At 40.0% G+C, this 14,131-nt stretch overlaps 1 pseudogene; it reads left to right on the plus strand.

The window, feature by feature from the left end:
* Positions 1–10,081: 10,081 nt before the first annotated feature.
* LOC142448767 (small ribosomal subunit protein eS24 pseudogene) lies at positions 10,082–10,559 on the plus strand (annotated as a pseudogene).
* The last annotated feature ends 3,572 nt before the right edge of the window (positions 10,560–14,131 follow it).

A 14,131-nucleotide genomic window follows, 5' to 3' on the forward strand; every position in this document is an offset into this window, starting at 1 on the left:
GCTCATCTTGCTAGTAACCTTGGGATAAGTTATGTAAACACTGAATCGCAGCATTCCCATCTGTTAAATGGAATGCCAGGATTAGCGTGTTTGTTTGTGAGAGGTTAAAAATTAGATCATATGCACATAGCACTTAGCACAGTGCCTAGTTCAGAATAAGCACTTGATAAATTTACACACACGCACACACGCACACACGCACCTGTGCATGCAGAAAGTGCTTCTGAAAGTTCATGGAGTGTGGCATTGGAAGATAATGAATTTTTTCCAAAATATTTTGAAATTCCCTTTTACCTAAGTTTACATAATTATTTTAAACTTTGGGATGACAAAACACAGATTAAAGATATGAATATTTTAAATCCCTGCCATCTTTAGTCATCATATTTGATGGTGCAGGATATATTTCTCCACCTCATAAAGCTGCAGCTAAGGTGCAACTTCAATAGAATATAAAGAAAGTCTGACACCTGGTTCTCCCATTCACTAATTTTGTGAAGATTTGGGTAATCTACTTACATCTTCTGATTTTCATTTCCCTTACTAATTAAATAAGTATTGTGATACCTCTATCACAACTTAGCTGGAGAAGTTAACTGATTAAATGATAAATTGGTCAGTGTTAAATGCATATAATGATTATAATAAATATTTATGAGTATGTCTTACATTTCATGCAAAATAGTTGGATGAAAATATGCACTTCTTTTAGCTTTCAAATAAATTTGTTGCAGCTTCAAAGACACACCTTTGATGACATTTGCCAAGAGAAATACCTTTCCAGGGCACAAAGAGGAAGCCTCTGGCTTCCTCCTCCATAAATCTTTAGAGAGCTGAGAATTTTCCAGATTGCTACATATATTAAGTCATCTAGCAAATATCTGTAACTACCTACTAGCCAGTGCCTGAGATTCTCCAATGAATGTTTTTCATGGAGTTCGCATTCTAACAGGGGGAGAGAAAGACCATGCTGTAAAACTCAAAAAACTCAATGCTAGCTCATCGTGACCCCCTGTGGATTTCAGAGACTGTAATTATTTACAGGAGTAGAAAGTTCAGTCATTCACCTGAGGAGCTGCTGGTGCTTTTGAACTGCCAACCACAAGAATCGCAGTCCAATGGGCAGCCACTACACCACCAGGACTCCATCAGCATAAGAAATTAATGAATTGCATTGTTTGGTTGTTAGCTGCTATCAAATCAGACCCACTGCTGTCAACCCATGGTGTTCCCATGGACAATGCAATAAAACATGGCCTGGTTCCATGTCATCCCCATGATCAGGTGCAGATTAGACCCTTGTGATCTCTACAGTTTTCATTGTCTGGTTATGGGAAATAAACAGATCATAAAATCCTCTTAGTCCTGAACATCTGCTGAGGTATGTTCAGCATCAGGAACACACAAACCTCCACTTAAAAATGGGTGACTGCAGCACATAACCTATATCAGCAAGGAGTTGAACCCGAGTCTCCTGCATAAATGAGCAGTAAAACATGAAATGGCATTGTCTCCAGTAGTGCATATTATAGAAAATGATTTAAAAATAGAACACAGGGTAAAGCTAGTCAATAATTGTAGAGAAATGGTTAAGTTTGGCCTCATAGAGAAAGTGAGCTATGAACATAAACTTGAAGGATATTAGGGAGTTGAATACTCCTATCTGGGCCCAAGTGTTCGGGGCAGTGGCAAAAACCACAGCAAAGTTCATATGGCAAGAATGTGCCTGAGGGCTCCAAAGAACACCAAGATGCTTAGAGAGGACTGCGTGCGGGACAGAGCAGGAAGAGAGGAGATTGTAGATATAATGTAGAACCGGGTTGCCTGGTAGGCCCTTGAATTCCATGGCAAGGATTGTAACTTTACTCAGAGAAAAGCAGTGCGCTATACAGAATTTGTAGAGCAGGGGTGTGTTAGTCTGGGTAGACTAGAGAAACAAATTCATAGACATTCATGGGTGCATAGGAAAAAACGTTATATAAAAAGTAATTGTTTTTGTTGTTTTGTTGTCTGGTTGTATACTGTTCCTTTGTTTTCCTCTGTCTAGTTTTCGTGCATGTTAGTGACTCCACAGGTCTGTCTGAATAGGACAGGCTTGATGAACTATCTGGAGGAAAAACAACGGGACCGACAGTTCCGGGGGGACTTGGGGTGGGGGGTAGGGGAGGGTAAGGAAGTGGTGTTAACAAACCCAGGGACAAGGGAAAAACATGGGACCCCAAATGGTAGAGAAGGGGGAGTGGCAGGCCTGGTGGGAAATGATCAAGGGTAAGGTTGCTTAGAGAAGAGGTATACTCTAGCCCAGGTGGCGGTGAAGCATGGTAGTAGGGCAGGAGGAAAGTCAAGGGAGATGGAGGAAAGAGCTAGGAGTCAAAGGGCATTCATGGAGGTCTAGACAAAGACATGTACATGCAAATATATATAGGAGGATGGGGAAATAGATCTATGTGTCTATAGGTCAAGTATTAAGGTGGCAGAAGGACCTTGGGCCTCTACTAACTCCCTCAATGCATGAATACCTTCTTTTATTAAATTGGAACTCTACGATGCTCACTCTCCCGACACAACGGCTGGAGCCAAAGTGGGTGAACAAGTAAATGTGGTGAAGAAAGCTGATGGTGCCCGGCTATCAAAAGAGATAGTGACTGGGGTCTTAAAGGCTTGAAGATAAACAAGCGGCCATCTAGCTCAGAAGCAACAAAGTCCACATGGAAGAACACACCAGCCTGTGTGATCGAGTGGTCCCAAAGGGATCAGTTACCAGGCATCAAAGAACAAAAAATCATATCATTGACTGCACACCTCCATGATAGGATCGCTGAAGACAAATGGGTGCATAAGCAAATGTGGTGAAGAAAGCTGATGGTGCCCGGCTATCAAAAGAGATAGTGTCTGGGGTCTTAAAGGCTTGAAGGTGAACAAGCGGCCATCTAGCTCAGAAGCAAATAAGCCCACATGGAAGAAGCACACCGGCCAGTGCGATCACGAGGTGCCCAAGGGACCAGGTATAAGGCATCATGCAAAAAATAAAAAGATGTAAGTGTGTGTATGTATGTGTATATATGTGTATATGTATATATGTATGTGTATATATGTATATATATATCATATCAAATGAAGGGGGAAGTGCAGAGTGGAGACCCAAGGCCCAAGTGTCGGCCAATGGAGATCCCCTCATAGAGGGGTTTAGGAGAGGAGATGGGTTAATTAGGGTGTGAGGTAGTATCGATGAAGAACACAGCTTTCCCCCAGATCCTGGATGCTTCCTCCCCCCAACTACCATGATCCGAATTCTACCTTGCAGGGCTGGATAGGACAGAGGCTGTACACTGGTACATATGAGGGCTGGAGGTACATGGAATCCAGGGTGGATGATACCTTCAGGACCAAGGGTGTGAGGGACGATGCTGGGAGAGTGGAGGGTGAGTGGGTTGGAAAGGGGGAACTGATTACAAGGATCCACATGTGACCTCTTCCCTGGGAGAGGGACAGCAGAGAAGGGGGGAAGGGAGACTCCGGATAGGGCAAGATATGACAAAATAACGATGTATAAATTACCAAGGGCATATGAGGGAGGGGGGAATGGGAAGGGAGGGGGGAAAAAAAGAGGACCTGATGCAAGGGGCTTAAGTGGAGAGCAAATGCCTTGAGAATGATTGGGGCAGGGAATGTATGGATGTGCTTTATACAATTGATGTATGTATATGTATGGATTGTGGTAAGAGTTGTATGAGTCCCTAATAAAATGTGAAAGAAGAAAAGAGAAAAAAAATGATTAGGGCAAAGACTGTACAGATGTGCTTTATACAATTGATGTATGTATATGTATGAACTGTGAAAAGAATTGTATCAGCCCCAATAAATTGTTAAAATAAATAAATTAATTAATTTAAAAAAAAATTGTACATTAAGAAAACATCCCAACCCAGTCCAGATCATGTCCATAAGTCTAATATTAGCCCATATCTCCAATACTAGTCAATAATTCCTCTTTAGACTCACTCAGCTATACAATAATGCTGAAAGCAGGAAGATCACAGGCCAGTGGGTGGAGAGTCTTGTGGATCCAGTGGCAGTAGAAACATCTCAGACTCTCAGGAGTCTCCAAGTGTCTCCTCCAGCTCCCAGAGCTCTGCCTCATCAGCATAGCTCCATCAGTCTCATCAGTAATGTCTCACAGGGAGTAAGTGTATGTCTTGCCTCCAGTGAGCTATTTATCTCAGTGCAGTGGTTTTCAACCTTCCTAAAGCCATGACCCTTTAATACAGTTCCTCATGTTGTGGTGACCCCCAACCATACAATTATTTTCGCTGCTACTTCATAACTATGATTTTGCTACTGTTATGACTCAGGTGACCCCTGTGAAAGGGTTGCTTGACACCCAAAGTGGTTGGGACTCACAGGTTGAGAACTGCTGCCTTAATTCCTCTAAACAAAATCATCAAGCTGTGACTGGATTGACTCCACCCCTTTAATCTTAATGCTCTCAAATTGACAACAGATTATGTAATTACCACAGGGGTGACCTGATTTGATTCATGTTTTTAAAATATCAGTGTAAATGTTCTGTTCAGAACAACTTATAGGAGAGGAAAGGTTAAGAAGCAAGGAGACAGGAGGGCAATGAATGTACAAATGTGCTTTACACAAATGATGTATGTATGGATTGTGATAAGAGTTGTATGAGCCCCTAATAAAACGATTAAAAAAAGAAACAAGGAGACTAAAGAAGAGCTAGTGTTGCCATTCAGACTACAAGAAGTGATAAAAATCTGTTTGGGCTGGTGGTAGTGGAGGTGACAAACTGAAGTCCTTTCTATAACTAGTTCTCCTGTGTACAGATTCTCTCTTCTTTTTATCCATACACATAGCTCTAGCAATTCTCATTTACTTCTCAATATCAACTATTCTTTACTAGACTATCATATAAACATGTTATTCTTCCATCTTGAAATATCATCTCTTGGCTCAGTTTAACACCTAGTTACCATACGTGATACTCAAGGTTTTGTGTCAACTTGGATTCTCAGTAATTTAACAAGATTTAGTGATCTCCAATGATGAGATTTGCATAGGGATATGGCCTGCTTCCTATATAAGTGGATGATTTGGGGAAGCTTATTTGCTTTTAAGGATCTGGATCCTGCTTCTGGCTCACTATGTAACCTCTGGCTCTTTTGACTTGATCCAGTGGCCTACGATATAGCCTGCTGATGTTGGGAGTTGTTGGCAGTCTGCCATTGTACATGCTGACCTTGGGTTCACTTATTTCTGAAACCAGAAGAATGTTGTCTGGCCTGATGATTTTTCACTCATCAACCTTTGCAACTACATGTGTTAAAAGATTACTCCAGCCTGACATCTGACCCATGGGTTGGAACTTGCCCATCTCTACAACTGAATGAGCCATTTATTTAATATAAACCACTCTGAACATACACATATATAAGCTTCAATGGTTCTGCTTCCTTAGGGAACTTGGCTTAAAACACCATATTTCATTGCTCTTTTCTGAAGAAATGTTCTCAAAATATTTCTTCTTCCTGATATTTTGTAACCTCTTCAATTATACGATTGCTCCAATCATGCTACCAGAATTGTTCTTGCCATGGTTACTATTGCTAGATCCAGTGAATAGCTTTATTCCTTATCTAAGATGACTATCATTTTGTGTGTGGGGGCTGGATTGTGCTATTGTCAACACACCCTACCCAATGCAAAATGCTCAGGGAGAATCACTGAGTCACTGTTTGCATCTCCCTGTGTCATCCTGAGCCAATAGATTCTCAGAAACACCTTCAAAGTCTGATTTAGGCCAGGAGTTTTTCCTGCCATAAGCAATGCCCTCAGGGGGAACAGAATGGATGCTCCACCAGCCCCTGAATTACTGACAGTGTCCCTTAGACATCAGCTTTCTAAACACCAGGAGTTCAAAGCTGAAAATTTGGCTTTCAGTCTCAACTCTCTCCTGAAACATCACACCTGCAATCTGCCTGCCCAATTTAAAGGAGTGAGTTGTCCAGAAAAGCACTTTGAGTATCCAAGAGAACAGTGCTCCATCTGTAAATTGAGAGAGCATAAAAAAGAAAGGTCTGAATTTCCATTAAGAATCCCCTGAGTCACCCATCTCCCTGCTTTCTGTTAGTCTGCACCATGCAACTTCAGCTCAGTGGGTTTTCTAAATCGTTCTGTTAATTTTAGCTGTTTCTAGATAGATAGCCATGTTCTAGGTGAATCATCGGGAAAATTGAGGCTAACAGCAAATAGCACACTGCTTTATGTGCACCACTTAATCAGCTCCTTAAAGAAAAAAAGAAAGACAGGCAGAATACCTTTTCATTACATGGGAGTGTCTGGATGATGCAGAATATGTGGGTATGCGGGTGTGTGTACGAGTGTATAGGCATACGTGTGTATACACACACATCTTACTGTGAATTGCCTTGACCCGATTTTGACTCACGGTGATCCCAGGTGTATGGAATCGCAGGGGTCCCTGAGGGTTTCAACGCTCTTCTCTTCTGAAAGCAGATTTCCACGGCTGTCTTGTAAGAGGGCATCTCTGTGTGAGTTTGAACCGCTGGTAGTTGAGTCCGTAACCATTTGTGCCACCTACTGAGTATCTACACACACAGCCAAGCCACTCAGAAGCCCCCTACAAGAAAGGCTTGTGATCTGCTTTGGGAAATGTGGTAGCCAAGAAGACCCCATGAACCAGTTAGTTACACTCTGTAGCCCACCGGGTTGCCATGAGTCAGAATTGACTCACTAGCTCAATGAAAGGAATTCATTTTTATGTATCTCTACATGCACGCGTGCACATGCATAGAAACAAATGTGAGGTGTGTGAGGAGTGATCAATGACGGCTCAGACAACTCCTTTGTTCACCTCTGACTCTGGAGTCTGCATTTTCTCAGTGAAGTACAGCCAAAAGAACATCCATACTCGTTCGTATCGGCATGCATCACAGAATTCGGTTGTTGTGTTTTTATTTTTTATTTGACTCATTGCCATTTCTGGTACAAATGAACAGGATCTTTGGAATGTCAAAGCGTGACTACTTAAGACAGAAAGGGTTACTTGTTCCATCTATCCCGGGTATCCACTGTGAATAAATATTGCCTTATTTGTTCATTATCTGACATATCAGCATGCTCCTATTCAGGAGAGTTTATCGGTTTAGATTAAGAATCTATTTTGTAACCTGTTATTAAGCCAAACATTTCCCCCACATTATGACTACAAAGGGTCGTATTTTCCTGTCCTTCTCACCCCCACACAGTTCTGCCTTTGAAGCAAATTGAACAATAGAACTGCAGTTTTCTGTTCCAAAGAATTCAAAACCAGACTGCTCTGGGGAAAAATAAAATGACTTCCACGTCAAGGTGAAAGGGAGCGGATGATGAGCAGGCTGCACAAAGATGTCCTGTCCTCATCCCCCAGAGGAAGGTTATAAATTAGCCACCTTCCTTCTCAGGAAACCGAATAATTCCCCAGTTAGATGTAAGCTACACTCCTGCTGTCAGATATAAATTAGTGACTGGATTTTATCTTTGTATTTTTTTATCTCCCACAATACCCTGGAATGTGTCTCAATGCTGCATTTGAACAAATGTAGGTAAATGGATGTGAGGCAATGGTAGAATTCTCGCCTCCCGCATAGGAGATACCGATTCAGTTCCAGCCAGTTCACCTTATGCACATCCATCACCCATTTATCAGTGGAGGCTTACATGCTTCTATGATACTGAACAGATTTCAGTAGAACTTTCAGACTAAGAGGGACTAGGAAGAAAGGCCTGGCCATCTACTTCTGAAACTCAGCCAGTGACTCATGCTCCCAATCCCCAACTAATTGTAGAGTTGGTACATGACTGGGCAGCATTTCATTTTGCTGTGATGAGGTCACTGTGAGTCACCCATTAGAAAGAGACTAACTTTTCAGCAGCTAACAGCAATAACAACAAAGCAAAGGAATGGTTGAGTAAACCAGCGGAGTTAAACTTTTAAAAGCTTGCTGTAGAGACAGAGGTGAGAACTATTCCACCCATTTTATGAATCACTGATCCAAGAGTTAATTTATTTTAATCACAGGAACTGGGAATCATCAGAGTCCTTTTAATACCAGTTTCCATGAGGCAGGGTATTTAGCATTTAGAGTAATTTTAAAAATACCCTATCATTATTATAAAATTTTGACTTCAACATAATCAGATGCATGTCAAATTGTAGAATCCAGATTGGATAATAGTCTATTGTTATCAAAGTCCGGTTATAGCTATATCTTAGTTAGATTTCTCTTACATGTCCTTCCAATTAAAGTCAGGTGTATGAACTAAACCATACCAAATTTAGGATATACCAAATTTAGGCTATACCGTCAACAATCATTTTGCAGACAGTTAGAAAGGTAATTGGAATGTTCTTGATGTCTCTAATGGCAATGTAGTTTGAATAATATGCGAAATCAGCATGAGTGGGGACTCCCCTCTCTTTTACATGAGTCTGAATCTATTGCATAGACAGTCAGATGTCAGGTACACGGTCAATAAGTGCTAACAGGATGAATAGATGACTATGATTTCTTTCTAAGAGTTCACTACAGCCAGTAAAACAAATGGGGTGCGGGGGTAGGTGCCATCAGAGAAAGATATTGATTTATTTTACAGAATTGGCTCAAGGCAATTGTGAAGCTAAACTGGCAAATCCAATGTCCGTAAGTCAGGTGTTGGGAAGAGAGAAGCAATCTGACAATGCTGTTTATAATCGGGAGGCTGAAGACACCTGAGATAAGGCCCCCTTTTTGTGAAGGCATTCAATTGGTTGTTTGAGTCCAATCCAAATATGAAAAGTAATCTACTTTATTTAAGATCAATCAAATTAATTTCATGAAACTATTTCATAAAAGCAACTAGACCAACGCTTGACCAAATGACTGGACACTGACTTGCAGTCACCCTGTAGTGCAGAGTAGAAGTGTCCTTATGGGTTTCCTACCATCAACCTCATCTTTCTCTATTAGAGTGGCTGGTGGTTACAAACTCTTGACCCTGTGTTCAACTCAGCCCAATGCATAGCCTCCGACATCATCAGGGCTCCTTCTGGGCACGCTGTAGCTGCTGTTGTTGTTAGGTGCTGTCGAGTTGGTTCAGCAGCCTTGGCACACCATTTTCACACTTGTTCTTATGTTTGAGCCCATAATTGCAGCCACTGTGTCAATCCACGTTGCTGAGGACCTACCTCTTTAATGCTGCCTCCCTACTTTCAAGGTCCCTCTCCTCCTGGGCACCGCAGCTTGGAAAAATTGATACATATCAATTAACCTCCATCAATTTGCTCTTCCGGGTTTACTGCTGAACTCTCTATTGAAAATTGACTGAAATCAAGTATCAACATTAGGAAACAAAGAAACAAATAAAGAAAAGCAAGCAAGGAGAACAGATCAGACAAGAGCAGATGTAAGCAAGAAAATAGCTAAGATCAAGTTTTTCTCCACAGCATGCTCAGCATCGCCAGTAACCTCTTCTCCAAGTTAGGGAAGAGTGACTGAGACGTCTAGAATTAACATGTGCTTGGAAGTAAATGTCCTCTTCTCCTTCCTAGCTACTTTCTGATTCTTTATACAGCAGCCATGCATGTAGCCTGTTCACATTTAGGGACTAAGCAATAAGTAGAAACATTAGGGAGAAATTGTACTGTATACTTTTATAATAAAATCTTTGACTTATACTATATCTTGAATGCTAGTGCCATGACGCATTTTTGTTTTTCTTTGATTCTGCTTTGTTTTTATCTGTAGGATTGTGTAAAATCTAAACAGAATTCTGTAAAAAGCCTATTATGATCTTAGGGGGAAAATGCTTGTGAGGGTAAAGATACTAGTAAAATTAACTAATTGAGGACTTACTGAGTAGGAGAATAATGTGATATTGATGTTGATTCTTTTTCCGTGTTAAATATATTTTCTCTTTGAATATATTTTCTAAGAAATTATTTACTTTCTACTTAGTCTTATGATTGACCAACAGTGTACTTACTTATAAGACAATAACCAGCCTTTTCGTCTCTGGCTGTCTGAGCGTTCTGTGCCATCATGAATGACACGGTAACCATCCAGACCAGGAAGTTCATGACCAACCAACTACTTCAGCGAAAACAAATGGTCATTGATGTCCTTCACCCTGGAAAAGCAACAGTGCCTAAGACAGAAATTCGTGAAAAACTAGCCAAAATGTACAAGACCACACCAGATGTCATTTTCTTATTTGGATTTAGAACCCATTTTGGTGGTGGCAAGACTACTGGCTTCAGCATGAATTACGATTCTTTGGATTATGCAAAGAAAAATGAGCCTAAACACAGACTTGCAAGAGATGGTCTGTATGAGAAGAAAAAGATCTCCAGGAAGCAACGCAAGGAGCGCAAGAGCAGAATGAAGAAAGTCCGGGGGACTGCAAAGGCCAGCGTGGGTGCTGGCAAAAAGAAAGAATAAAGCATCTACAGTGACTTGATCTGCACTGGTTATGTGGATTTTTCACCAGAGAATTAATAAACTATAAAATCTTTAAAAAAAGACAATAGCCAAATAAATCAAAACAATAAAAACAAAACAATGTCTACTATGTTATAGGACAGATAATTATAAACACCTTCTGTAAACATCAGGAACAAGGTATTATTAAATGGAAAAATCAATAAATCTGCATAGAGAAACATGCAAAAGTTTCCAAAGAAATCATGATTGCTCTCTAATTAAAATTTTGCTTTTACTGAAGTGATGGTCAATATGCTAATGGAGGTAACTGATCTCGCCGTTTTCCTAGTGGTGCTATATTGAACTCAATGAGCTTTAGTCTTGCTCATCCATTATTTACCTTCTAACTGGGAACCACCTAAAAATATTACTGAGGTTCATCAAAGACTTCACCAAATGAGTAAAAAGAGAACCTGCAGACTGCGGGGAAAATGGCCATGTCATTTCTGAGAAGGGTTTGATCTCCAAAATTTGTAGAAAACTTGAACACTTCAATACAGTCTAAAACTGGACCAAATACACTGACCAAGGAAGATATTTGGGAAGATGGCAAACACATGAAGAGATGAGCATTATTATTGCATTGCTCATGAGGGGTGCAAGTGGAAACTACAGTGAGATACTACATCACCCTGACAAATGAGACTCTGAAAAAAACAAACTAACCAGAAAGCAACCAATATTGACAAGACTGTGGGGAAATTAAAACTCTTATACACTGCTGCTCAGAATGCAATATAGTGCAATGACTATGGAAAACAGTAGGCTCTTTCCATAAAGAGCTATAAATAGAAATGCCACACAAGCCAGCAATACAACTCCTAGGTATCAGAGAAACAAGAGCTTCACATCACTAGACATCTGCACAACTTCATTCCAGCATTGTTCACAACAGCGACTAGCTGGAAGTGTCTACCAAGGGATGAATGGGTAAACAAATAGTGGTACACACATACAAGGGAATTTTACACACTGATAAAGAATAATGATGAATCTGTGAAACATCTAGCACCACGGAGGACCCTGGACGCTTAGATACTGCATGAAATCAGTCAAACACAAAAGGGAAAACATTGTATGAGACCACTATTATGTTTTTTAAAAAGCAACCATAGGTTTACACCAGAAATAAATATTCAATGATGATTACCAGGAATGGGGGTGGTGAAGAAAGGAGAATGACTAACTGCATACTAGATACAGGGGAATTTGGGGAAAAGTAAAGGCAATGCACAATAAGGGTGAAGTAGACACAATTTGCCCAAGGCAAAGAAAAACATGGAGAGGTATGCAAGAATAAATAGCAATTATTGACAATTCTACAGCATATATAATCCTGCCACGCAGTAATAATAATAAATGATTAATGATAAAAAGATAGATATGTTTACTAAGTAAATGTAGCAGATATACAGCCACATGAATATGTATGTATGTAAGTGCACACACATATATAGCTGTGGATATTTCTACATACTTATTTATAAGTGCTGCATGTATATTCACATATATGCACATATATGTAAATACATACTTTATATATATATATATATATACACATTACAGTTCATGGGTTCATTCTGAACAAAACATGTTTAAAATATCCCTGGAATTAGTTGGTTGCTGAGAAGTTCTGCAATACACTTGTCTTCTTCAAAAGTCTAAACTCACTATGCTCCAATCAATGCCAACTCAAAGTCACCCTACAGGGCAGGGAACTGCCCTGTGAATTTTCAATACTGTAACTCTGTAAGGCAGTAGAAAGGCCAGTCTGTTTCCATTGGATCAGCCGGTGGTTTCAAACCGCTAACCTTGTATTTAGCTGCCTAACACATAGCCACTATACCACTAGGGCTCCTTTTTTATTCTCATTAGGTGCCTTAAAACAAAGGTCCAGTCACAACAGTGGCTTCCAAGGAAACCCGAGGATATAGGTTTTTAAATATATATACATATTTCTAATCCCAAAGGCGTGCTCTTGATAAATTTTTTAGAAGGACACAGGACAATCACAAAGGTTTATCATGAAAAAAAATTAAGAAAAGTGAAAGTTCCATTGCTGAGAAAGTCAGGAAAGCTGTGCTGAGGCATTTTTCTTCCATAATAACAATGCAGTGGCTTTTTCTTCAAAGGTGGCTGCGTTGTCCTATGAGAATTTCATTGGAGAGCCTTAGCTCATCCAACTCAGATCACTGATCTTGCCTCTTTAGACTTCCTTTTGTTACCCACACTCAACGAACATGTAAAAGGAACATGATTTGATTCCTTTGAGGATGCCAAAACTGCTGTTTAACTGAGTATAAATTGAAGAGCAAAGAATTTGGGGTAAGTGTGAATCACCTGAGAACATATCTACAAATGTGCTTGATATAATTGATGTATGGACTGTCAAAAGAGCTGTAAGAGCCCGCAATAAAATGATTAACATAAAAAGAAAATTAATATTTTCATATTTTTGTTTATTAAAGATCTCTGTGAATTTTTATTTATCCTATTAATAGAGTACATAGACAATATCTTGTAATCAAACACAATATAGGGCTGAGCTACTGCATTTGAAGGCTAATGAACATTGTTTCTGGGGACATCTAGATCAAGTAGTATAGCATGATTCATAAAACCAATGTTCTACATCCTAATTTGATAAGTAGCATCCAGGTCTTCAAAGCTTGCAAGAGGTAATCTAAGATACTATTGCTTTCTTTGCATCTAGAGTAAAGAAGAATTTAAAAAAAAATCCTGAAGACTGAAGAAAGCAATTAGTTCAAAGGACCAATGGTCTACGTGGACCACAGACTCTTCTAACTGAGATCCGAATTAATTGGTTCTTGGTTCCCAATACCTACCCTTCGGACCTGGGACAAAATGGAAGTTCCCAGCTAAACAAAGAGCAAAGTTTAAATCCATAAAAAGTCTGCAGTCACAGGTCTGACAGAGACTGGAGGCACCCTCCTGACTAGTGTCTCAAGACCACCTCTACCTTAAAACTGAACACATTCTTAGAGACCACCTTTTAGCCAAATAATAGATTGGCCTATTAAGTCAATGTTCGAAATGAATGTGCTCCTTTGAAAAAATCGACTAATTATGAAAGACCAAAAGGTCAACAGTTGCCGAAAGCAAAGATGAGGAGCAGGGGGATGGGGAGAATGCTGACACACATGGAGGTCACTGCCAACGTCTTGGAATAATGTCTACATGCCCCATTGAATGGAAAACTAACTGGCTATGTAAACTTTCATCTAAAGCACAGTGCAATGTTAAAAAAGAAGAATCGGAGGGTGGCACTCAGTAATCTGTCTTTTTCCAAACCCGTCTGGTAGTTCTGATGCTTTGGAAATCACTGAGTTGGAAATACCTACCTCATAGGGACTTTTCTGTTTGTTTTACTTTCTCAAATTTAAGATCAAGAATGTGAATCTACCGATACTAGTTGAGGAGTGCATTGTTTTTCCCCTTTCCTTTGCATATTCTTAAAACATTTATAACAGATTTGCTTTTTAATATGGAAAACTACTGGAGCAAGTAATGGTCAGGATGGATCTGAGGGCAGTACGGGGCTTAAGTATGAACAGACAGAGGGCCGGCATGAGAGA

This window comes from Tenrec ecaudatus, chromosome 5 (assembly GCF_050624435.1).
Source record: "Tenrec ecaudatus isolate mTenEca1 chromosome 5, mTenEca1.hap1, whole genome shotgun sequence".
NCBI lineage: Eukaryota > Metazoa > Chordata > Mammalia > Afrosoricida > Tenrecidae > Tenrec > Tenrec ecaudatus.